We start from the raw sequence: 24,789 nt of genomic DNA, 5'->3' as shown, positions 1-24,789 counted from the left end.
GGCCTAGGGTTAGTAGTATGGATGAGTTGTAGTGGAATCACATGATTAATCCTGAGGTTGTGAGTAGGGCGGCGGCTGCCCCGAAGATTGGTCAAGGGCTTGGGTCAACTATGTGGTATGAGTGTGCTTGGTGTGCCATTAGATGTTTTCTTGTAAGTATAGGCTTAGAAGGAGCACGAAGACGTAGGCCTGGATTATGGCTACTGCTACTTCTAGGATGGTTAGGAGTAGTAGGATGATTATTGTTAGGATGGATACTGCAGGAAGGGTGGGTATTAATGCAATGGAGGCTGTAGAGATGAGTTGGATGAGTAAGTGTCCTGCTGTAAGGTTGGCTGTAAGGCGGACTCCGAGGGCTAGGGGGCGGATTAGTAGGCTGGTTGTTTCGATCAGGATTAGTGCGGGGATTAGGGGTGTAGGGGTACCTTCGGGTAATAGGTGGGCTAAAGAGGCTGATGGTTGGTTTCGTAGGCCTGTTAGTAGTGTGGCGAGCCATAGTGGGAAGGCTAGGGCTATGTTCATAGATAGTTGGGTGGTTGGGGTGAATGTATATGGAAGGAGGCCTAGAAGGTTGATTGTAAGAAGTATGATTATTAGGGATGTAAATATTATGGCTCATTTGTGGCCATTTTTGTTGAGTGGGACTATTAGTTGTTTTGTGATTAGGTGAAGGAGTCATGTTTGGATAGTAGAAAGGCGGTTGTTGATTCATCGGTTGTTTGGGGACGGGAATAGTAGGGCTGGGAAGAGTAGGGATAGTAGGATTAAGGGGATGCCAAATAGATTGGGGCTGGAAAATTGGTCAAAGAAGCTTAGGTTCATGGTCAGGATCATGGTGTGGGTTTGGTAGTGAGGGAGGTCTTATTTGATGGGGGGTTGGTTGTGGTGAAGGCTAGTAGTTTTGGTTGGATGAGGAGTGCTAGGGTTAATCAGGTTATAATTATGATTGAAAATCATGGTGCGGGGTTAAGCTGTGGCATATCATTAAGGAGGGGGAAGTCCCCCTTTGGCTAGCTTAAAAGGCTAGTGCTGTTGCATAGCTTCTTAATGATTAGGATGATGATAGAAGGGACGATCAGGCCTCGAAATGTGGGAGTGGGGTTGATTCTACTACAATGGGTATGTAGCTGTGATTAGCCCCGCAAATTTCTGAGCATTGTCCGTAAAAAATCCCAGGCCGGGTGGTAATGAATGAAGTTTGGTTTAGTCGGCCTGGGATTGCGTCTGTTTTAACTCCGAGCGTTGGGACTGCTCAGGAGTGGAGTACGTCTCCTGCAGTAATGATCACGCGGATGGGGGATTCTATTGGGATAACTACGTGGTGGTCAACTTCTAGCAGTCGGAAGTGGCCGTTGGGTATGTCTGGGGTGGGCACTATGTAGGAGTCGAATGATAGGTCTTTGAAGTCTGTGTATTCGTAGCTTCAGTATCATTGGTGGCCGATGGCTTTTAGGGTGAGGTCTGGTTCGTCGATTTCGTCCATTATGTAGAGGATTTGTAGGGATGGGAGGGCGAGGAGTACCAGGACGATAGCAGGTAGGATTGTCCAGATCAGCTCTACTTCTTGGGCGTCTACAGCATTGGACGAGAGTTTTTCTGTTAGTATGTGGGCTAAAAGGTAGAGAACTAGGCTGCAGATAGCTAGGGCAACGATTAGGGCGTGGTCGTGGAATTCAACGAGTTCTTCTATGATGGGTGATGAGGCGTCTTGGAATCCTAGTTGGGAGTGGTTGGCCACATGAGATGTACAGGATTTTTACCTGTGATTTAGTCTTGACAAGGCTATGTAATTGGTTTACTAACGTCTCATAAGAAAGAAGCATGAGCGGTTAATGCAGTTGGCTTGAAACCAGCATGTGAGGGTTCGATTCCTTCCTTTCTTGTACTTGGACGAAGGCCGGTTCCTCGAAAGTATGGTATGGGGGAGGGCAGCCGTGGATTCATTCAACGTTTGTGGTAGTTAGTTCTGGTTGTAGGACTTTTCGTTTGGCCGGAAAGGCTTCTCAGATGATGAATATTAGTATGATTACGGCTACTATTGAGATTAGGGAGCCGATGGAGGAAATGGTGTTTCATAGTGTGTAGGCGTCGGGATAGTCCGAGTATCGTCGGGGTATTCCTGCTAGGCCTAGGAAGTGCTGGGGGAAGAACGTTAGGTTTACTCCTGTAAATATTACCCCGAAGTGGGCTTTTGCTCATGTTTGGTGTAGGGTAAACCCAGTGAGTAGTGGGAATCAGTGAGTAAATCCTGCTAGAGGCCATCCTAGTATAGGTAGAAGGTAAGTAAGGCCAATTTGGGGCTGTAAACTAGGATGATGGCGATTCAGCCTAAGTGGGAGATGGACGAGAAGGCTAGGATTTTGCGTGTTTGTGTTTGGTTCAGTCCTATTCAGCCTCCTAGTGCTGTTGAGGCTAGGGCCATGGCGGTGAGTAGAGCTGGGTCGAGGGATTTGGATGTTAGTAGGAGCAGGGTTAGTGGGGGGAATTTTATGAGGGTCGAGAGTAGCAGGGCTGTTATTAGTGGCGATCCTTGTAGTACTTCTGGGAATCAGAAGTGAAATGGCACTAGGCCCAGTTTAATAGCGATTGCTGCTGTCAGTAGTAGACAGGAGGTTGGGTGGTTTATTTGTGTGATGTCTCATTGGCCAGTGACTCAGGCATTGGTTATGCTAGAGAATAGGACCAGGGCGGAAGCAGCTGCTTGGGTTAGGAAGTATTTCGTTGCGGCTTCTACTGCTCGTGGGTGGTGGGATTTGGCAATTAGGGGAATGATGGCTAGTGCGTTGATCTCCAGTCCTGTCCAGGCCAGAACTCAGTGGTTGCTGGAAATTGTGATTGTGGTGCCCAAGATGAGGCTGAAGGTTATGATTGGGGTCGCGTAAGGGTTCATTAGTAGAGGAGGGGGTTAAACCATCATTTTCGGGGTATGGGCCCGATAGCTTGATTAGCTGACTCTACTAGAAAATAATATAAGGGAAGTATGGAGAATTTTGATTTCTCTTGTGTGGGTTCAATTCCTACTTTTCTAAGGTCAACAGGAAATGAGAGGGCTGTTATACCTCTATGTTCACTTTATCATAGTGACCCTTTGTAGTTCAGGCACATTTCCTTATGTAAGGAGGTAGGCCTGCATAGCAGATAGGTATGCTGATGTGTCAGAGGCACAGAGCTAGTGTGAGGGGTAGGAAGTTTTTTCATAGTAGGTGCATTAGTTGGTCATATCGGAATCGTGGGTATGAAGCTCGGACCCATAAGAAACCAGAAGATAGTAGGAGGACTTTTGTGGCTAGGATGACGGGGAATAGTTCTGTGGGTGGCCCTAGGGCGCTTGGGTTTAGGAATATGATGGCTGTAAGTGTATTTATTAGCATAATGTTCGCATATTCAGCTAGGAAGAATAAGGCGAAGGGTCCTGCGGCGTATTCAACGTTAAACCCTGAGACTAGCTCAGATTCACCCTCTGTGAGGTCAAAAGGAGCTCGGTTTGTCTCTGCTAGGGTGGATACGTATCATATTATTGCTAGGGGTCATGAGGAGAAAATGAAGTATAGAGGCTCCTGTGCGACGGCAAAGGAGCTGAGTGTGTAGCTTCCGCTTAGTATGATTATTGATAGCAGGATTATGGCCAGTGTCACTTCGTATGAAATGGTCTGTGCTACTGCCCGTAGGGCTCCGATTAGTGCGTATTTTGAGTTCGAGGCTCAGCCTGATCATAGGACTGAGTAGACGGCTAGGCTTGACATGGCTATTAGGAAGAGAACTCCGAGGTTTAGATCTGCTAGGGGAAATGGGAGTGGTAGTGGTGCTCAAGTGGTGAGGGCTAGGACAAGGGCTAGTATTGGTATCAGAATGAATAGAAGTGGGGAAGAGGTAGAGGGTCGGATGGGCTCTTTGGTAAATAGTTTCAGTCCGTCCGCAAATGGTTGAAGTAGGCCAAAAGGCCCGACAACGTTAGGGCCTTTGCGGGATTGTATGTAGCTTAGGATTTTCCGTTCTACTAGGGTTAGGAAGGCTACGGCAATCAGGATTGGGATGATGTATAGGAGGGATATAACGAGGCAGCTTAGTGTTGTTATTTGAATCATGGGTGAAGCTAGGGAGAGGATTTGAACCTCTGGGGAAAGGGCTTAAGCCTTCTGCACTTGCCGGGCTCTGCCACTCTAGCTGGTCCTTTTCTAGGATTGAAAGTGGTGGGGGAAGGCCCTCTTCACGGTTTAGTTGGTTTCACTGCTTAGAGGGGGGGGGCGTGCTTGTGGTATTGGCCCCACTTTCCCGGTCCTTTCGTACTGGGGAGAGTGTGTCATAGATAGAAACCGACCTGGATTGCTCCGGTCTGAACTCAGATCACGTAGGACTGTTAATCGTTGAACAAACGAACCCTTAATAGCGGCTGCACCATTAGGATGTCCTGATCCAACATCGAGGTCGTAAACCCCCCTGTCGATATGGGCTCTTGAGGGGGATTGCGCTGTTATCCCTGGGGTAGCTTGGTCCATTAATCAATTATATTGGGTCTGGTCACTGTTAGCACTTTGAGGGGTAGCTCTAGGTAAAGAGGTATGGTCTTGTTTTTGGAGGATTTGTTCTCCTCCAAGGTCGCCCCAACCGAAAAATATCGACCAGGCTCTGCGACGGTAGTGGCCCCAGTGGGGTTGATTGAGGATTCGCGGTGGTCGTTGATTTTTAAGTTCCACAGGGTCTTCTCGTCTTATGTTCACATCCCCGCTTTTGCACGGGGAGATCAATTTCACTGATTATCTGTGAGAGACAGTTAAGACCTCGTTTAGCCATTCATACAAGTCTCGATTTATGGGACAATTGATTGCGCTACCTTTGCACGGTTAGGATACCGCGGCCGTTAAACCTAAGTCACCGGGCAGGCATCACCTTCAATACTTGTTTAATTTGCTGAAGGCTATGTTTTTGGTAAACAGTCGGGCCTTATTAATTTGCCGAGTTCCTTTCACAGATTTTAATCGCTCTTATAGGCGCTCCTGAGTCGGGTTAACAGGGTTAGTTAATACGTGGTCTTGTAGGGGTTTTTGTATCTGTCTAGGTCTGTTAATAATGTTTCTATGTAAGCTTGCGCCGTTAGAGGGGTGTGGCCCTGAGTTACTTATTTTAGCATTAATTCTCCTATATTCATAGGTTGACCTGTTTGTGATAAGGGAATCATCTTATTTTGGTATTTTTAGGTGGTGGAGCTTTGACGCACTCTTTTTTGATGGCTGCTTTAGGGCCCACGGTAGGATCAGTAGTAAGAATTATCCGCTAGTCGAGGTTGTGTCCTTTTTTAATGGAGCTGTCCCTCCATTAAATAGCTCTTAATCATCTCATTAGGGTTCAGGATGTCCGGTAGGGAGGATTAAGGGGGAACTTAGATTCGTTTCACAGGTAACCAGCTATCACCCAGCTCGGTTGGCTTTTCACCTCTACTGACAAGTCATCCCACTCTTTTGCAACAGAGACGGGTTCGCTCTCTTTAACTGCTTGAAAGTAGCTCGCTTGGGTTTCGGGGGGGCAAACTTTAGTTCACTTTGCTTGGTTGTTCTCGCTAAACCATGATGCAAAAGGTACAAGGGTTGATCTTTGCTGTCTGTCGCTTTGATTGTTTCACTGCTATTTCATCTTTCCCTTACGGTACTGGGGTCTCTATCGCGTCTAAGTGTCTTTTCTATCGCCTATACTAAGACTGTAAAATGCTTTAGTTTAATTAGTTTAGTAAATTCTTTAGTTTTGGTGTACTATTTGTGTGGTTGAGCTAGAGGGGGGGCTTCAAGACGATCCGGTCTAGTAGATATCTTTCAGGTGTAAGCTGAGTGCTTTGGTGTTATAGCTACGTCTTGATATTCTAAGTACACCTTCCGGTACACTTACCTTGTTACGACTTACCTCATCTTCAGCGTATTTATGGTATTAGTTATGTGGGATGTGGCTTTTGAGGAGGGTGACGGGCGGTATGTACGTGCCCCAGGGCCGGCTTAAAGTAGGCTCTATTGTCCCACTTTACTGCTAAATCCGCCTTCCAGAAGTGGTTTCACGCTTCTTTCCGTGTGCCCTATGAATAGGGAATGTAGCCCATTTCTTCCACTCCATAGGCTATACCTTGACCTGTCTTATTAGCGGGGTGCTATTGTGTCCACTGTTGTGCTCTCATTCGAGGTGGGCTGGCGACGGCGGTATGTAGGCTGTGTTGGCAAGGGGTGGTTGGGTTAATCGGGGATTATCGATTGTAGAACAGGCTCCTCTAGGTGGGTTTGGGGCACCGCCAAGTCCTTAGAGTTTTAAGCGTTTGTGCTCGTAGTTCTCTGGCGGATACTTCGGTAAAGTAAGTATCAAGATTTAGGGCCAGGCATAGTGGGGTATCTAATCCCAGTTTGGGCCCTGGCTTTCGTGGGTTTAAATCAGTCGTTAGTTCCTAAGATCATCTTAATGGTGTGTTTAGGTGCATCTTGGGCTTATGACAGCTCAGTTGCATTTTGATCTTAGTTAGCTAGGATAGGCATTTTACCACTCTTTACGCCGTGTCAATAGGACGGTTGATTTGGGTTTCTTGTATGACCGCGGTGGCTGGCACAAGATTTACCAACCCTTGAAGTTAGGCTGTTGCTATAACTAAGTCAAGTTTGCACTCATTGCTTAATGTTAATTACTGCTGAATACCCGTGGGGGCGTGGCTTAGCGAGGCGTCTTGGGCTACTACTTGGGTGTGCCTGATACCCGCTCCTCAAGGCCTGTATGGGGGTAGGTGGTCGAGGGCGTTTACACTGGGGCGCGGATACTTGCATGTATATATTTAGCAAAAACCAACCGTAAGGTTAGGACTAAGTCTTTTGTCCGCAGGCATGTTTTATGCCATCTTGGCAACTTCAGTGCCATGCTTTGTGTTAAGCTATGTGGACGGGGGTGTGGTTAGCTGATAGTTGAGTGGTGAGTGAGAGTGAAGTATATGAAATTATTGCTTGTGTTTACTATTTTTAGTACTGGAGTTTCTCTAAGTCCTAGGACTAGGAGGAAATGGTGTTTCATAGTGTGTAGGCGTCGGGATAGTCCGAGTATCGTCGGGGTATTCCTGCTAGGCCTAGGAAGTGCTGGGGGAAGAACGTTAGGTTTACTCCTGTAAATATTACCCCGAAGTGGGCTTTTGCTCATGTTTGGTGTAGGGTAAACCCAGTGAGTAGTGGGAATCAGTGAGTAAATCCTGCTAGAATGGCAAAGACGGCGCCTATGGATAGGACGTAGTGGAAGTGGACACTATTTGTCTGATCCGTACTAATTACCGCCATCCTACTCCTTCTATCACTCCCCGTACTCGCCGCCGGTATTACAATATTACTAACTGATCGAAACCTAAACACCACATTCTTCGACCCCGCTGGAGGAGGAGACCCAATCCTGTACCAACACCTATTCTGATTCTTCGGACACCCAGAAGTCTATATTCTGATCCTACCGGGGTTCGGAATCATCTCACACGTAGTCACGTACTACTCAGGCAAAAAGGAGCCCTTCGGCTACATGGGAATAGTCTGAGCCATACTATCCATCGGCTTCCTAGGATTCATCGTCTGAGCTCACCACATGTTTACAGTAGGAATAGACGTTGATACCCGAGCCTACTTTACATCAGCCACTATAATCATTGCCATCCCTACCGGAATCAAAGTATTTAGCTGACTAGCCACCCTGCACGGAGGAACAATCAAATGAGACCCCCCCAATACTATGAGCTCTAGGATTTATCTTCCTATTTACCATCGGAGGATTAACAGGAATCGTTCTTGCAAACTCTTCCCTAGACATCGCCCTGCACGACACGTACTACGTAGTTGCCCACTTCCACTACGTCCTATCCATAGGCGCCGTCTTTGCCATTCTAGCAGGATTTACTCACTGATTCCCACTACTCACTGGGTTTACCCTACACCAAACATGAGCAAAAGCCCACTTCGGGGTAATATTTACAGGAGTAAACCTAACGTTCTTCCCCCAGCACTTCCTAGGCCTAGCAGGAATACCCCGACGATACTCGGACTATCCCGACGCCTACACACTATGAAACACCATTTCCTCCATCGGCTCCCTAATCTCAATAGTAGCCGTAATCATACTAATATTCATCATCTGAGAAGCCTTTTCGGCCAAACGAAAAGTCCTACAACCAGAACTAACTACCACAAACGTTGAATGAATCCACGGCTGCCCTCCCCCATACCATACTTTCGAGGAACCGGCCTTCGTCCAAGTACAAGAAAGGAAGGAATCGAACCCTCACATGCTGGTTTCAAGCCAACTGCATTAACCGCTCATGCTTCTTTCTTATGAGACGTTAGTAAACCAATTACATAGCCTTGTCAAGACTAAATCACAGGTAAAAATCCTGTACATCTCATGTGGCCAACCACTCCCAACTAGGATTCCAAGACGCCTCATCACCCATCATAGAAGAACTCGTTGAATTCCACGACCACGCCCTAATCGTTGCCCTAGCTATCTGCAGCCTAGTTCTCTACCTTTTAGCCCACATACTAACAGAAAAACTCTCGTCCAATGCTGTAGACGCCCAAGAAGTAGAGCTGATCTGGACAATCCTACCTGCTATCGTCCTGGTACTCCTCGCCCTCCCATCCCTACAAATCCTCTACATAATGGACGAAATCGACGAACCAGACCTCACCCTAAAAGCCATCGGCCACCAATGATACTGAAGCTACGAATACACAGACTTCAAAGACCTATCATTCGACTCCTACATAGTGCCCACCCCAGACTTACCCAACGGCCACTTCCGACTGCTAGAAGTTGACCACCGCGTAGTTATCCCAATAGAATCCCCCATCCGCGTGATCATTACTGCAGGAGACGTACTCCACTCCTGAGCAGTCCCAACGCTCGGAGTTAAAACAGACGCAATCCCAGGCCGACTAAACCAAACTTCATTCATTACCACCCGGCCTGGGATTTTTTACGGACAATGCTCAGAAATTTGCGGGGCTAATCACAGCTACATACCCATTGTAGTAGAATCAACCCCACTCCCACATTTCGAGGCCTGATCGTCCCTTCTATCATCATCCTAATCATTAAGAAGCTATGCAACAGCACTAGCCTTTTAAGCTAGCCAAAGGGGGACTTCCCCCTCCTTAATGATATGCCACAGCTTAACCCCGCACCATGATTTTCAATCATAATTATAACCTGATTAACCCTAGCACTCCTCATCCAACCAAAACTACTAGCCTTCACCACAACCAACCCCCCATCAAATAAGACCTCCCTCACTACCAAACCCACACCATGATCCTGACCATGAACCTAAGCTTCTTTGACCAATTTTCCAGCCCCAATCTATTTGGCATCCCCTTAATCCTACTATCCCTACTCTTCCCAGCCCTACTATTCCCGTCCCCAAACAACCGATGAATCAACAACCGCCTTTCTACTATCCAAACATGACTCCTTCACCTAATCACAAAACAACTAATAGTCCCACTCAACAAAAATGGCCACAAATGAGCCATAATATTTACATCCCTAATAATCATACTTCTTACAATCAACCTTCTAGGCCTCCTTCCATATACATTCACCCCAACCACCCAACTATCTATGAACATAGCCCTAGCCTTCCCACTATGGCTCGCCACACTACTAACAGGCCTACGAAACCAACCATCAGCCTCTTTAGCCCACCTATTACCCGAAGGTACCCCTACACCCCTAATCCCCGCACTAATCCTGATCGAAACAACCAGCCTACTAATCCGCCCCCTAGCCCTCGGAGTCCGCCTTACAGCCAGCCTTACAGCAGGACACTTACTCATCCAACTCATCTCTACAGCCTCCATTGCATTAATACCCACCCTTCCTGCAGTATCCATCCTAACAATAATCATCCTACTACTCCTAACCATCCTAGAAGTAGCAGTAGCCATAATCCAGGCCTACGTCTTCGTGCTCCTTCTAAGCCTATACTTACAAGAAAACATCTAATGGCACACCAAGCACACTCATACCACATAGTTGACCCAAGCCCTTGACCAATCTTCGGGGCAGCCGCCGCCCTACTCACAACCTCAGGATTAATCATGTGATTCCACTACAACTCATCCATACTACTAACCCTAGGCCTCATCTCAATACTCCTAGTAATACTCCAATGATGACGAGACATTGTACGAGAAAGCACCTTCCAAGGCCATCACACTCCCACAGTCCAAAAAGGCCTACGATACGGCATAATCCTTTTCATCACATCCGAAGCATTCTTCTTCTTAGGGTTCTTCTGAGCGTTCTTCCACTCGAGCCTGGCCCCAACCCCAGAACTAGGAGGCCAATGACCCCCAACAGGAATTAAACCACTCAACCCGATAGAAGTCCCCCTACTAAACACAGCCATCCTACTAGCCTCAGGCGTTACCGTAACGTGAGCCCATCACAGCATCACAGAAGGAAACCGAAAACACGCCATCCACGCCCTAACCCTAACGATCCTCCTGGGATTCTACTTCACAGCCCTACAAGCAATAGAATACCACGAAGCCCCATTCTCAATCGCCGATAGCGTCTACGGATCTACCTTCTTCGTTGCCACTGGATTCCACGGACTCCACGTAATCATCGGATCCTCCTTCCTGACCGTCTGCCTCTTCCGACTGATCAAGTTCCACTTTACATCAGACCACCACTTCGGATTCGAGGCAGCAGCCTGATACTGACACTTCGTAGACGTCATCTGACTATTCCTCTACATAACCATCTACTGATGAGGATCTTGCTCTTCTAGTATATTAATTACAATTGACTTCCAATCTCTAGAATCTGGTATAAACCCAGAGGAGAGCAATGAACGCACTCATGTTCATATTCGCCCTATCATCAATCCTAAGCGCCGCCCTAACCGCATTAAACTTCTGACTCGCCCAAATAAACCCCGACTCAGAGAAACTCTCACCGTACGAATGTGGATTCGACCCACTTGGATCTGCTCGATTACCATTCTCAGTCCGATTCTTCCTCAGTAGCCATCCTGTTCGTCCTATTCGACCTAGAAATCGCCCTCCTACTCCCCCTGCCATGAGCCGTCCAACTCCAATCCCCCCTAATGACCCTCACCTGAACTGTAGTGATCCTCCTTCTCCTAACACTCGGACTGGCCTACGAGTGAATTCAAGGGGGCCTAGAATGAGCAGAATAACAGAAAGTTAGTCTAACCAAAAAGATAGCTGGTTTCGACCCAGCAGATTACAGCCAACCCTGTAACTTTCTTATGTCGCCCCTACATTTAAGCTTCTACTCAGCCTTCATTTTCAGCGGACTAGGACTAGCCTTCCACCGAACCCACCTAGTATCCGCCCTACTATGCCTTGAAAGCATAATATTATCGATATTCGTAGGCCTATCAATATGATCCATCGAAAACCAAGTCTCCTCATTCACCATGGTACCAATTCTCATGCTAACCTTCTCAGCGTGTGAGGCGGGCACAGGCCTGGCCATCCTAGTAGCCTCCACCCGCACACATGGCTCCGACCATCTACACAACCTAAACCTCCTGCAATGCTAAAAATCATCCTACCCACAATCATACTTCTTCCAACAGCCCTGCTGTCTCCACCAAAATTTCTATGGACTAACACCACCTTATACAGCCTCCTAATCGCTGCCCTAAGCCTACAGTGATTAATCCCAACCTACTACCCCTACAAATTTTTATCCAACTGAACAGGAATTGACCAAATCTCATCCCCCCTCCTAGTACTATCCTGCTGACTACTCCCACTCATAATCATAGCAAGCCAAAACCACCTGCAACAAGAACCCCTACAACGCAAACGAATCTTTATCTCAACCTTAGTCGCAGTCCAGCCATTCATCCTACTAGCCTTTTCCACCACAGAACTAGCACTATTTTACATCTCATTTGAAGCAACCCTCATTCCCACCCTAATCTTAATCACCCGATGGGGGAACCAACCAGAACGCCTAAGCGCTGGCATCTACCTGCTATTCTACACGCCAGTAAGCTCTCTACCCCTGCTAATCACAATCATACACCTATACGTGAAAATTGGCACCCTGCACCTGCCAACCCTACAACTAACCCACCCAACCCTATCCACCTCATGGACAGGAATACTATCAGGTCTAGCACTGCTCATAGCATTCATAGTAAAAGCCCCACTATACGGCCTACACCTCTGACTGCCAAAAGCCCACGTAGAAGCACCCATCGCAGGCTCAATACTCCTCGCCGCCCTACTACTAAAGCTAGGAGGATACGGAATTATACGAGTCACTCTATTTATGGGCCCACTGTCCAACCTCCTGCACTACCCCTTCCTAACCCTGGCCCTATGAGGCGCCCTAATGACTAGCTCAATCTGCCTACGACAGACAGACCTAAAATCACTAATCGCTTATTCATCCGTTAGCCACATAGGCCTAGTTATCGCCGCAGGAATAATCCAAACCCACTGATCATTCTCAGGGGCAATGATCCTAATAATTTCCCATGGACTAACTTCCTCCATACTATTCTGCCTAGCCAACACAAACTATGAACGTACGCACAGCCGAATTCTACTACTCACACGAGGCCTACAACCTCTCCTACCACTCATAGCTACCTGATGATTGCTGGCCAATCTAACAAACATAGCCTTACCCCCAACAACAAACCTCATAGCAGAGCTAACCATTATAATCACCTTATTCAACTGATCTGCCTTCACGATCATCCTAACAGGAATCGCAACCCTACTAACCGCCTCCTACACCTTATTCATACTACTAATGACCCAACGAGGCTCAATCCCCTCCCACATCACATCTATGCAAAACTCAACCACGCGAGAACACCTGCTCATAACACTCCACATTATCCCAATATTCCTCCTAATCCTCAAACCCGAACTGATCTCCGGAATCCCCTCATGCAAGTATAGTTTAAACCAAACATTAGACTGTGATTCTAAGAATAGAAGTTCAAACCTTCTTACCTGCCGAGGGGAGGGTTTAACCAACAAGAGCTGCTAACTCTTACATCTGAGCCTAAAACCTCAGCCCCCTTACTTTTAAAGGATAACAGCAATCCACTGGTCTTAGGAACCACCCATCTTGGTGCAAATCCAAGTAAAAGTAGTGAACCCCACACTACTAATCAACTCCCTCACACTACTCACGCTGACAATCCTCCTAACCCCAATCATCCTGCCATTTCTATTTAAAAACTTTAAAAACACCCCACAAGCCACCACCCGCGCTGTTAAAACCGCATTCCTAATTAGCCTAGCCCCTACAACCGCATTCATCTACTCGGGAGTAGAATCTGTCACCTGCCACTGGGAGTGAAAATTCATTATAAACTTTAAAATCCCCCTGAGCCTAAAAATAGACCAATACTCAATAACATTTCTTCCAATCGCCCTATTTGTAACATGATCAATCCTACAATTCGCCATATGATACATGGCCTCAGAGCCATACGTAACAAAATTTTTCACCTACCTACTGACATTCCTAGTCGCCATACTCCTCCTAACAACCGCAAACAACATATTCCTCCTATTCGTAGGCTGGGAAGGAGTACGAATCATGTCCTTCCTTCTCATCGGCTGATGACAAGGCCGAGCAGATGCCAACACCGCCGCCCTACAAGCCGTAATCTACAACCGAATCGGAGACGTCGGACTGACCCTGAGCATAGCATGACTAGCTTCAACATTCAACACCTGAGAGATCCAACAAGCCGTACACCCCCACCAAACCCCAATCCTCCCCCTCATAGGATTAATCCTCGCAGCCGCAGGAAAATCCGCCCAATTTGGACTCCACCCATGACTGCCCGCAGCAATAGAAGGCCCCACCCCAGTATCAGCCCTACTGCACTCCAGTACCATAGTAGTAGCCGGAATCTTCCTGCTCATCCGCATGCACCCCCTGCTAGCCACCAACCAGACAGCCCTAACTGCCTGCCTATGCCTAGGTGCTCTATCAACCCTATTCGCTGCCACATGCGCCCTAACCCAAAATGACATCAAAAAAATCATTGCTTTCTCAACATCCAGCCAACTAGGACTAATAATAGTCACTATCGGACTAAACCTCCCACAACTAGCCTTCCTACACATCTCAACCCATGCCTTCTTTAAAGCCATACTATTCCTATGCTCAGGGTCTATCATCCACAACCTAAACGGAGAACAAGATATCCGAAAGATAGGAGGCCTACAGAAAATACTCCCAGTCACTACTTCCTGCCTAACCATCGGAAACCTGGCGCTGATAGGAACCCCATTCCTAGCCGGATTCTACTCAAAAGACCTCATCATCGAAAGCTTAAACACATCATACCTAAATACTTGAGCCCTACTCCTAACCCTTATAGCCACAGCATTCACCGCAACCTACAGCATCCGCATAACCATCCTAGTCCAAGCTGGACAAACCCGAATCCCCCCAATAGTATCAATAAACGAAAACAACCCACTAATCACCGCCCCCCTAACCCGACTCGCCCTAGGCAGCATTACAGCAGGAATAATCATTACCTCTTTCATCACACCAACCAAAACCCCCCCAATAACCATACCCCTTAGCACCAAAACCGCTGCCATCCTCATAACAATCCTAGGAATCATCCTAGGCCCCTCATGTACAGGGCCACACCCCTCTAACGGCGCAAGCTTACATAGAAACATTATTAACAGACCTAGACAGATACAAAAACCCCTACAAGACCACGTATTAACTAACCCTGTTAACCCGACTCAGGAGCGCCTATAAGAGCGATTAAAATCTGTGAAAGGAACTCGGCAAATTAATAAGGCCCGACTGTTTACCAAAAACATAGCCTTCAGCAAATTAAACAAGTATTGAAGGTGATGCCTGCCCGGTGACTTAGGTTTAACGGCCGCGGTATCCTAACCGTGCAAAGATAGCGCAATCAATTGTCCCATAAATCGAGACTTGTATGAATGGCTAAATGAGGTCTTAACTGTCTCTCACAGATAATCAGTGAAATTGATCTCCCCGTGCAAAAGCGGGGATGTGAACATAAGACGAGAAGACCCTGTGGAACTTAAAAATCAACGACCACCGCGAATCCTCAATCAACCCCACTGGGGCCACTACCATCGCAGAGCCTGGTCGATATTTTTCGGTTGGGGCGACCTTGGAGGAGAACAAATCCTCCAAAAACAAGACCATACCTCTTTACCTAGAGCTACCCCTCAAAGTGCTAACAGTGACCAGACCCAATATAATTGATTAATGGACCAAGCTACCCCAGGGATAACAGCGCAATCCCCCTCAAGAGCCCATATCGACAGGGGGGTTTACGACCTCGATGTTGGATCAGGACATCCTAATGGTGCAGCCGCTATTAAGGGTTCGTTTGTTCAACGATTAACAGTCCTACGTGATCTGAGTTCAGACCGGAGCAATCCAGGTCGGTTTCTATCTATGACACACTCTCCCCAGTACGAAAGGACCGGGAAAGTGGGGCCAATACCACAAGCACGCCCCCCCCCTCTAAGCAGTGAAACCAACTAAACCGTGAAGAGGGCCTTCCCCCACCACTTTCAATCCTAGAAAAGGACCAGCTAGAGTGGCAGAGCCCGGCAAGTGCAGAAGGCTTAAGCCCTTTCCCCAGAGGTTCAAATCCTCTCCCTAGCTTCACCCATGATTCAAATAACAACACTAAGCTGCCTCATTATATCCCTCCTATACATCATCCCAATCCTGATTGCCGTAGCCTTCCTAACCCTAGTAGAACGGAAAATCCTAAGCTACATACAATCCCGCAAAGGCCCTAACGTTGTCGGGCCTTTTGGCCTACTTCAACCATTTGCGGACGGACTGAAACTATTTACCAAAGAGCCCATCCGACCCTCTACCTCTTCCCCACTTCTATTCATTCTGATACCAATACTAGCCCTTGTCCTAGCCCTCACCACTTGAGCACCACTACCACTCCCATTTCCCCTAGCAGATCTAAACCTCGGAGTTCTCTTCCTAATAGCCATGTCAAGCCTAGCCGTCTACTCAGTCCTATGATCAGGCTGAGCCTCGAACTCAAAATACGCACTAATCGGAGCCCTACGGGCAGTAGCACAGACCATTTCATACGAAGTGACACTGGCCATAATCCTGCTATCAATAATCATACTAAGCGGAAGCTACACACTCAGCTCCTTTGCCGTCGCACAGGAGCCTCTATACTTCATTTTCTCCTCATGACCCCTAGCAATAATATGATACGTATCCACCCTAGCAGAGACAAACCGAGCTCCTTTTGACCTCACAGAGGGTGAATCTGAGCTAGTCTCAGGGTTTAACGTTGAATACGCCGCAGGACCCTTCGCCTTATTCTTCCTAGCTGAATATGCGAACATTATGCTAATAAATACACTTACAGCCATCATATTCCTAAACCCAAGCGCCCTAGGGCCACCCACAGAACTATTCCCCGTCATCCTAGCCACAAAAGTCCTCCTACTATCTTCTGGTTTCTTATGGGTCCGAGCTTCATACCCACGATTCCGATATGACCAACTAATGCACCTACTATGAAAAAACTTCCTACCCCTCACACTAGCTCTGTGCCTCTGACACATCAGCATACCTATCTGCTATGCAGGCCTACCTCCTTACATAAGGAAATGTGCCTGAACTACAAAGGGTCACTATGATAAAGTGAACATAGAGGTATAACAGCCCTCTCATTTCCTGTTGACCTTAGAAAAGTAGGAATTGAACCCACACAAGAGAAATCAAAATTCTCCATACTTCCCTTATATTATTTTCTAGTAGAGTCAGCTAATCAAGCTATCGGGCCCATACCCCGAAAATGATGGTTTAACCCCCTCCTCTACTAATGAACCCTTACGCGACCCCAATCATAACCTTCAGCCTCATCTTGGGCACCACAATCACAATTTCCAGCAACCACTGAGTTCTGGCCTGGACAGGACTGGAGATCAACGCACTAGCCATCATTCCCCTAATTGCCAAATCCCACCACCCACGAGCAGTAGAAGCCGCAACGAAATACTTCCTAACCCAAGCAGCTGCTTCCGCCCTGGTCCTATTCTCTAGCATAACCAATGCCTGAGTCACCGGCCAATGAGACATCACACAAATAAACCACCCAACCTCCTGTCTACTACTGACAGCAGCAATCGCTATTAAACTGGGCCTAGTGCCATTTCACTTCTGATTCCCAGAAGTACTACAAGGATCGCCACTAATAACAGCCCTGCTACTCTCGACCCTCATAAAATTCCCCCCACTAACCCTGCTCCTACTAACATCCAAATCCCTCGACCCAGCTCTACTCACCGCCATGGCCCTAGCCTCAACAGCACTAGGAGGCTGAATAGGACTGAACCAAACACAAACACGCAAAATCCTAGCCTTCTCGTCCATCTCCCACTTAGGCTGAATCGCCATCATCCTAGTTTACAGCCCCAAATTGGCCTTACTTACCTTCTACCTATACACAATCATAACATCAGCCGTATTCCTAGCCCTTAACAAAATCAAAGCCCTTAACCTATCCATGATCACAACCTCATGAACAAAAACCCCAGTGCTAAACGCCACCCTAATACTAGTACTTTTATCCCTAGCAGGCCTCCCCCCATTAACAGGCTTTATACCAAAGTGACTTATCATCCAAGAACTAACTAAACAGGAAATAACACCAGCAGCCATGGCAATTGCCATGCTATCACTGCTCAGCCTCTTCTTCTACCTACGCCTCGCATACCACTCAACAATTACCCTTCCCCCCAACTCCTCTAACCACATAAAACAATGATACACTAGCAAAGCCCCAAGCACACCTACTGCGGTCCTTGCCTCACTATCAATCCTCTTACTTCCCCTGTCCCCAATAATACATGCCATTGTCTAGAAACTTAGGATAACACCCCAAACCGAAGGCCTTCAAAGCCTTAAATAAGAGTTAAACCCTCTTAGTTTCTGCACATTAAGACTTACAGAATATTAACCTGTATCTTCTGAATGCAAGTCAGACGCTTTAATTAAGCTAAAGCCTCCCTAGACAGATGGGCTTCGATCCCACAAAACTCTAGTTAACAGCTAAATGCCTAAACCAATTGGCTTCTGCCTACAAAGACCCTGACGCACCCTAGTGCGCATCGATGAGCTTGCAACTCAACATGAATTTCACTACAGAGCCGATAAGAAGAGGAATTAAACCTCTGTAAAAAGGACTACAGCCTAACGCTTCAACACTCAGCCATCTTACCCGTCACCTTCATCAACCGATGACTATTTTCCACTAACCATAAGGATATTGGCACCCTGTACCTCATCTTCGGGGCATGAGCAGGAATAGTCGGCACCGCACTCAGCCTATTAATCCGCGCAGAACTAGGACAACCAGGAACTCTCCTAGGCGACGACCAAATTTACAATGTAATCGTTACCGCTCACGCCTTTGTAATAAGCTTCTTTATAGTCATACCCATCATGATCGGAGGATTCGGCAACTGATTAGTCCCCCTCATAATCGGTGCCCCCGACATAGCATTCCCGCGAATAAACAACATAAGCTTTTGACTCCTCCCCCCATCATTCCTCCTCCTACTAGCCTCATCCACTGTAGAAGCTGGTGCCGGCACAGGCTGAACTGTCTACCCTCCCCTAGCAGGTGACCTTGCCCACGCCGGAGCTTCAGTAGACCTGGCTATCTTCTCACTCCACTTAGCCGGTATCTCCTCCATCCTTGGGGCCATCAACTTTATCACCACAGCCATCAACATAAAACCCCCCGCACTCTCACAATACCAAACCCCACTATTTGTCTGATCCGTACTAATTACCGCCATCCTACTCCTTCTATCACTCCCCGTACTCGCCGCCGGTATTACAATATTACTAACTGATCGAAACCTAAACACCACATTCTTCGACCCCGCTGGAGGAGGAGACCCAATCCTGTACCAACACCTATTCTGATTCTTCGGACACCCAGAAGTCTATATTCTGATCCTACCGGGGTTTGGAATCATCTCACACGTAGTCACGTACTACTCAGGCAAAAAGGAACCCTTCGGCTACATGGGAATAGTCTGAGCCATACTATCCATCGGCTTCCTAGGATTCATCGTCTGAGCTCACCACATGTTTACAGTAGGAATAGACGTTGATACCCGAGCCTACTTTACATCAGCCACTATAATCATTGCCATCCCTACCGGAATCAAAGTATTTAGCTGACTAGCCACCCTGCACGGAGGAACAATCAAATGAGACCCCCCCAATACTATGAGCTCTAGGATTTATCTTCCTATTTACCATCGGAGGATTAACAGGAATCGTTCTTGCAAACTCTTCCCTAGACATCGCCCTGCACGACACGTACTACGTAGTTGCCCACTTCCACTACGTCCTATCCATAGGCGCCGTCTTTGCCATTCTAGCAGGATTTACTCACTGATTCCCACTACTCACTGGGTTTACCCTACACCAAACATGAGCAAAAGCCCACTTCGGGGTAATATTTACAGGAGTAAACCTAACGTTCTTCCCCCAGCACTTCCTAGGCCTAGCAGGAATACCCCGACGATACTCGGACTATCCCGACGCCTACACACTATGAAACACCATTTCCTCCATCGGCTCCCTAATCTCAATAGTAGCCGTAATCATACTAATATTCATCATCTGAGAAGCCTTTTCGGCCAAACGAAAAGTCCTACAACCAGAACTAACTACCACAAACGTTGAATGAATCCACGGCTGCCCTCCCCCATACCATACTTTCGAGGAACCGGCCTTCGTCCAAGTACAAGAAAGGAAGGAATCGAACCCTCACATGCTGGTTTCAAGCCAACTGCATTAACCGCTCATGCTTCTTTCTTATGAGACGTTAGTAAACCAATTACATAGCCTTGTCAAGACTAAATCACAGGTAAAAATCCTGTACATCTCATGTGGCCAACCACTCCCAACTAGGATTCCAAGACGCCTCATCACCCATCATAGAAGAACTCGTTGAATTCCACGACCACGCCCTAATCGTTGCCCTAGCTATCTGCAGCCTAGTTCTCTACCTTTTAGCCCACATACTAACAGAAAAACTCTCGTCCAATGCTGTAGACGCCCAAGAAGTAGAGCTGATCTGGACAATCCTACCTGCTATCGTCCTGGTACTCCTCGCCCTCCCATCCCTACAAATCCTCTACATAATGGACAAAATCGACGAACCAGACCTCACCCTAAAAGCCATCGGCCACCAATGATACTGAAGCTACGAATACACAGACTTCAAAGACCTATCATTCGACTCCTACATAGTGCCCACCCCAGACTTACCCAACGGCCACTTCCGACTGCTAGAAGTTGACCACCGCGTAGTTATCCCAATAGAATCCCCCATCCGCGTGATCATTACTGCAGGAGACGTACTCCACTCCTGAGCAGTCCCAACGCTCGGAGTTAAAACAGACGCAATCCCAGGCCGACTAAACCAAACTTCATTCATTACCACCCGGCCTGGGATTTTTTACGGACAATGCTCAGAAATTTGCGGGGCTAATCACAGCTACATACCCATTGTAGTAGAATCAACCCCACTCCCACATTTCGAGGCCTGATCGTCCCTTCTATCATCATCCTAATCATTAAGAAGCTATGCAACAGCACTAGCCTTTTAAGCTAGCCAAAGGGGGACTTCCCCCTCCTTAATGATATGCCACAGCTTAACCCCGCACCATGATTTTCAATCATAATTATAACCTGATTAACCCTAGCACTCCTCATCCAACCAAAACTACTAGCCTTCACCACAACCAACCCCCCATCAAATAAGACCTCCCTCACTACCAAACCCACACCATGATCCTGACCATGAACCTAAGCTTCTTTGACCAATTTTCCAGCCCCAATCTATTCGGCATCCCCTTAATCCTACTATCCCTACTCTTCCCAGCCCTACTATTCCCGTCCCCAAACAACCGATGAATCAACAACCGCCTTTCTACTATCCAAACATGACTCCTTCACCTAATCACAAAACAACTAATAGTCCCACTCAACAAAAATGGCCACAAATGAGCCATAATATTTACATCCCTAATAATCATACTTCTTACAATCAACCTTCTAGGCCTCCTTCCATATACATTCACCCCAACCACCCAACTATCTATGAACATAGCCCTAGCCTTCCCACTATGGCTCGCCACACTACTAACAGGCCTACGAAACCAACCATCAGCCTCTTTAGCCCACCTATTACCCGAAGGTACCCCTACACCCCTAATCCCCGCACTAATCCTGATCGAAACAACCAGCCTACTAATCCGCCCCCTAGCCCTCGGAGTCCGCCTTACAGCCAACCTTACAGCAGGACACTTACTCATCCAACTCATCTCTACAGCCTCCATTGCATTAATACCCACCCTTCCTGCAGTATCCATCCTAACAATAATCATCCTACTACTCCTAACCATCCTAGAAGTAGCAGTAGCCATAATCCAGGCCTACGTCTTCGTGCTCCTTCTAAGCCTATACTTACAAGAAAACATCTAATGGCACACCAAGCACACTCATACCACATAGTTGACCCAAGCCCTTGACCAATCTTCGGGGCAGCCGCCGCCCTACTCACAACCTCAGGATTAATCATGTGATTCCACTACAACTCATCCATACTACTAACCCTAGGCCTCATCTCAATACTCCTAGTAATATTCCAATGATGACGAGACATTGTACGAGAAAGCACCTTCCAAGGCCATCACACTCCCACAGTCCAAAAAGGCCTACGATACGGCATAATCCTTTTCATCACATCCGAAGCATTCTTCTTCTTAGGGTTCTTCTGAGCGTTCTTCCACTCGAGCCTGGCCCCAACCCCAGAACTAGGAGGCCAATGACCCCCAACAGGAATTAAACCACTCAACCCGATAGAAGTCCCCCTACTAAACACAGCCATCCTACTAGCCTCAGGCGTTACCGTAACGTGAGCCCATCACAGCATCACAGAAGGAAACCGAAAACACGCCATCCACGCCCTAACCCTAACGATCCTCCTGGGATTCTACTTCACAGCCCTACAAGCAATAGAATACCACGAAGCCCCATTCTCAATCGCCGATAGCGTCTACGGATCTACCTTCTTCGTTGCCACTGGATTCCACGGACTCCACGTAATCATCGGATCCTCCTTCCTGACCGTCTGCCTCTTCCGACTGATCAAGTTCCACTTTACATCAGACCACCACTTCGGATTCGAGGCAGCAGCCTGATACTGACACTTCGTAGACGTCATCTGACTATTCCTCTACATAACCATCTACTGATGAGGATCTTGCTCTTCTAGTATATTAATTACAATTGACTTCCAATCTCTAGAATCTGGTATAAACCCAGAGGAGAGCAATGAACGCACTCATGTTCATATTCGCCCTATCATCAATCCTAAGCGCCGCCCTAACCGCATTAAACTTCTGACTCGCCCAAATAAACCCCGACTCAGAGAAACTCTCACCGTACGAATGTGGATTCGACCCACTTGGATCTGCTCGATTACCATTCTCAGTCCGATTCTTCCTCAGTAGCCATCCTGTTCGTCCTATTCGACCTAGAAATCGCCCTCCTACTCCCCCTGCCATAAGCCGTCCAACTCCAATCCCCCCTAATGACCCTCACCTGAACTGTAGTGATCCTCCTTCTCCTAACACTCGGACTGGCCTACGAGTGAATTCAAGGGGGCCTAGAATGAGCAGAATAACAGAAAGTTAGTCTAACCAAAAAGATAGCTGGTTTCGACCCAGCAGATTACAGCCAACCCTGTAACTTTCTTATGTCGCCCCTACATTTAAGCTTCTACTCAGCCTTCATTTTCAGCGGACTAGGACTAGCCTTCCACCGAACCCACCTAGTATCCGCCCTACTATGCCTTGAAAGCATAATATTATCGATATTCGTAGGCCTATCAATATGATCCATCGAAAACCAAGTCTCCTCATTCACCATGGTACCAATTCTCATGCTAACCTTCTCAGCGTGTGAGGCGGGCACAGGCCTGGCCATCCTAGTAGCCTCCACCCGCACACATGGCTCCGACCATCTACACAACCTAAACCTCCTGCAATGCTAAAAATCATCCTACCCACAATCATACTTCTTCCAACAGCCCTGCTGTCTCCACCAAAATTTCTATGGACTAACACCACCTTATACAGCCTCCTAATCGCTGCCCTAAGCCTACAGTGATTAATCCCAACCTACTACCCCTACAAATTTTTATCCAACTGAACAGGAATTGACCAAATCTCATCCCCCCTCCTAGTACTATCCTGCTGACTACTCCCACTCATAATCATAGCAAGCCAAAACCACCTGCAACAAGAACCCCTACAACGCAAACGAATCTTTATCTCAACCTTAGTCGCAGTCCAGCCATTCATCCTACTAGCCTTTTCCACCACAGAACTAGCACTATTTTACATCTCATTTGAAGCAACCCTCATTCCCACCCTAATCTTAATCACCCGATGGGGGAACCAACCAGAACGCCTAAGCGCTGGCATCTACCTGCTATTCTACACGCCAGTAAGCTCTCTACCCCTGCTAATCACAATCATACACCTATACGTGAAAATTGGCACCCTGCACCTGCCAACCCTACAACTAACCCACCCAACCCTATCCACCTCATGGACAGGAATACTATCAGGTCTAGCACTGCTCATAGCATTCATAGTAAAAGCCCCACTATACGGCCTACACCTCTGACTGCCAAAAGCCCACGTAGAAGCACCCATCGCAGGCTCAATACTCCTCGCCGCCCTACTACTAAAGCTAGGAGGATACGGAATTATACGAGTCACTCTATTTATGGGCCCACTGTCCAACCTCCTGCACTACCCCTTCCTAACCCTGGCCCTATGAGGCGCCCTAATGACTAGCTCAATCTGCCTACGACAGACAGACCTAAAATCACTAATCGCTTATTCATCCGTTAGCCACATAGGCCTAGTTATCGCCGCAGGAATAATCCAAACCCACTGATCATTCTCAGGGGCAATGATCCTAATAATTTCCCATGGACTAACTTCCTCCATACTATTCTGCCTAGCCAACACAAACTATGAACGTACGCACAGCCGAATTCTACTACTCACACGAGGCCTACAACCTCTCCTACCACTCATAGCTACCTGATGATTGCTGGCCAATCTAACAAACATAGCCTTACCCCCAACAACAAACCTCATAGCAGAGCTAACCATTATAATCACCTTATTCAACTGATCTGCCTTCACGATCATCCTAACAGGAATCGCAACCCTACTAACCGCCTCCTACACCTTATTCATACTACTAATGACCCAACGAGGCTCAATCCCCTCCCACATCACATCTATGCAAAACTCAACCACGCGAGAACACCTGCTCATAACACTCCACATTATCCCAATATTCCTCCTAATCCTCAAACCCGAACTGATCTCCGGAATCCCCTCATGCAAGTATAGTTTAAACCAAACATTAGACTGTGATTCTAAGAATAGAAGTTCAAACCTTCTTACCTGCCGAGGGGAGGGTTTAACCAACAAGAGCTGCTAACTCTTACATCTGAGCCTAAAACCTCAGCCCCCTTACTTTTAAAGGATAACAGCAATCCACTGGTCTTAGGAACCACCCATCTTGGTGCAAATCCAAGTAAAAGTAGTGAACCCCACACTACTAATCAACTCCCTCACACTACTCACGCTGACAATCCTCCTAACCCCAATCATCCTG

General features: G+C 47.3%; 1 long non-coding RNA gene across 1 annotated transcript; it reads left to right on the top strand.

Moving 5' to 3' along the window:
* The first annotated feature begins 1,746 nt into the window (after positions 1 to 1,746).
* Positions 1,747 to 24,511, top strand: LOC310888156. The gene is made up of 2 exons (XR_014575839.1): positions 1,747 to 3,152; positions 16,643 to 24,511. It is a non-coding gene; the product is annotated as an uncharacterized lncRNA (long non-coding RNA).
* The last annotated feature ends 278 nt before the right edge of the window (positions 24,512 to 24,789 follow it).

This window comes from Anser anser (assembly GCF_964211835.1).
Source record: "Anser anser genome assembly, chromosome: 31".
NCBI lineage: Eukaryota > Metazoa > Chordata > Aves > Anseriformes > Anatidae > Anser > Anser anser.
The sequence above is the reverse complement of the archived record's forward strand: the minus strand, read 5'-3'. Positions and strand labels throughout refer to the sequence as shown.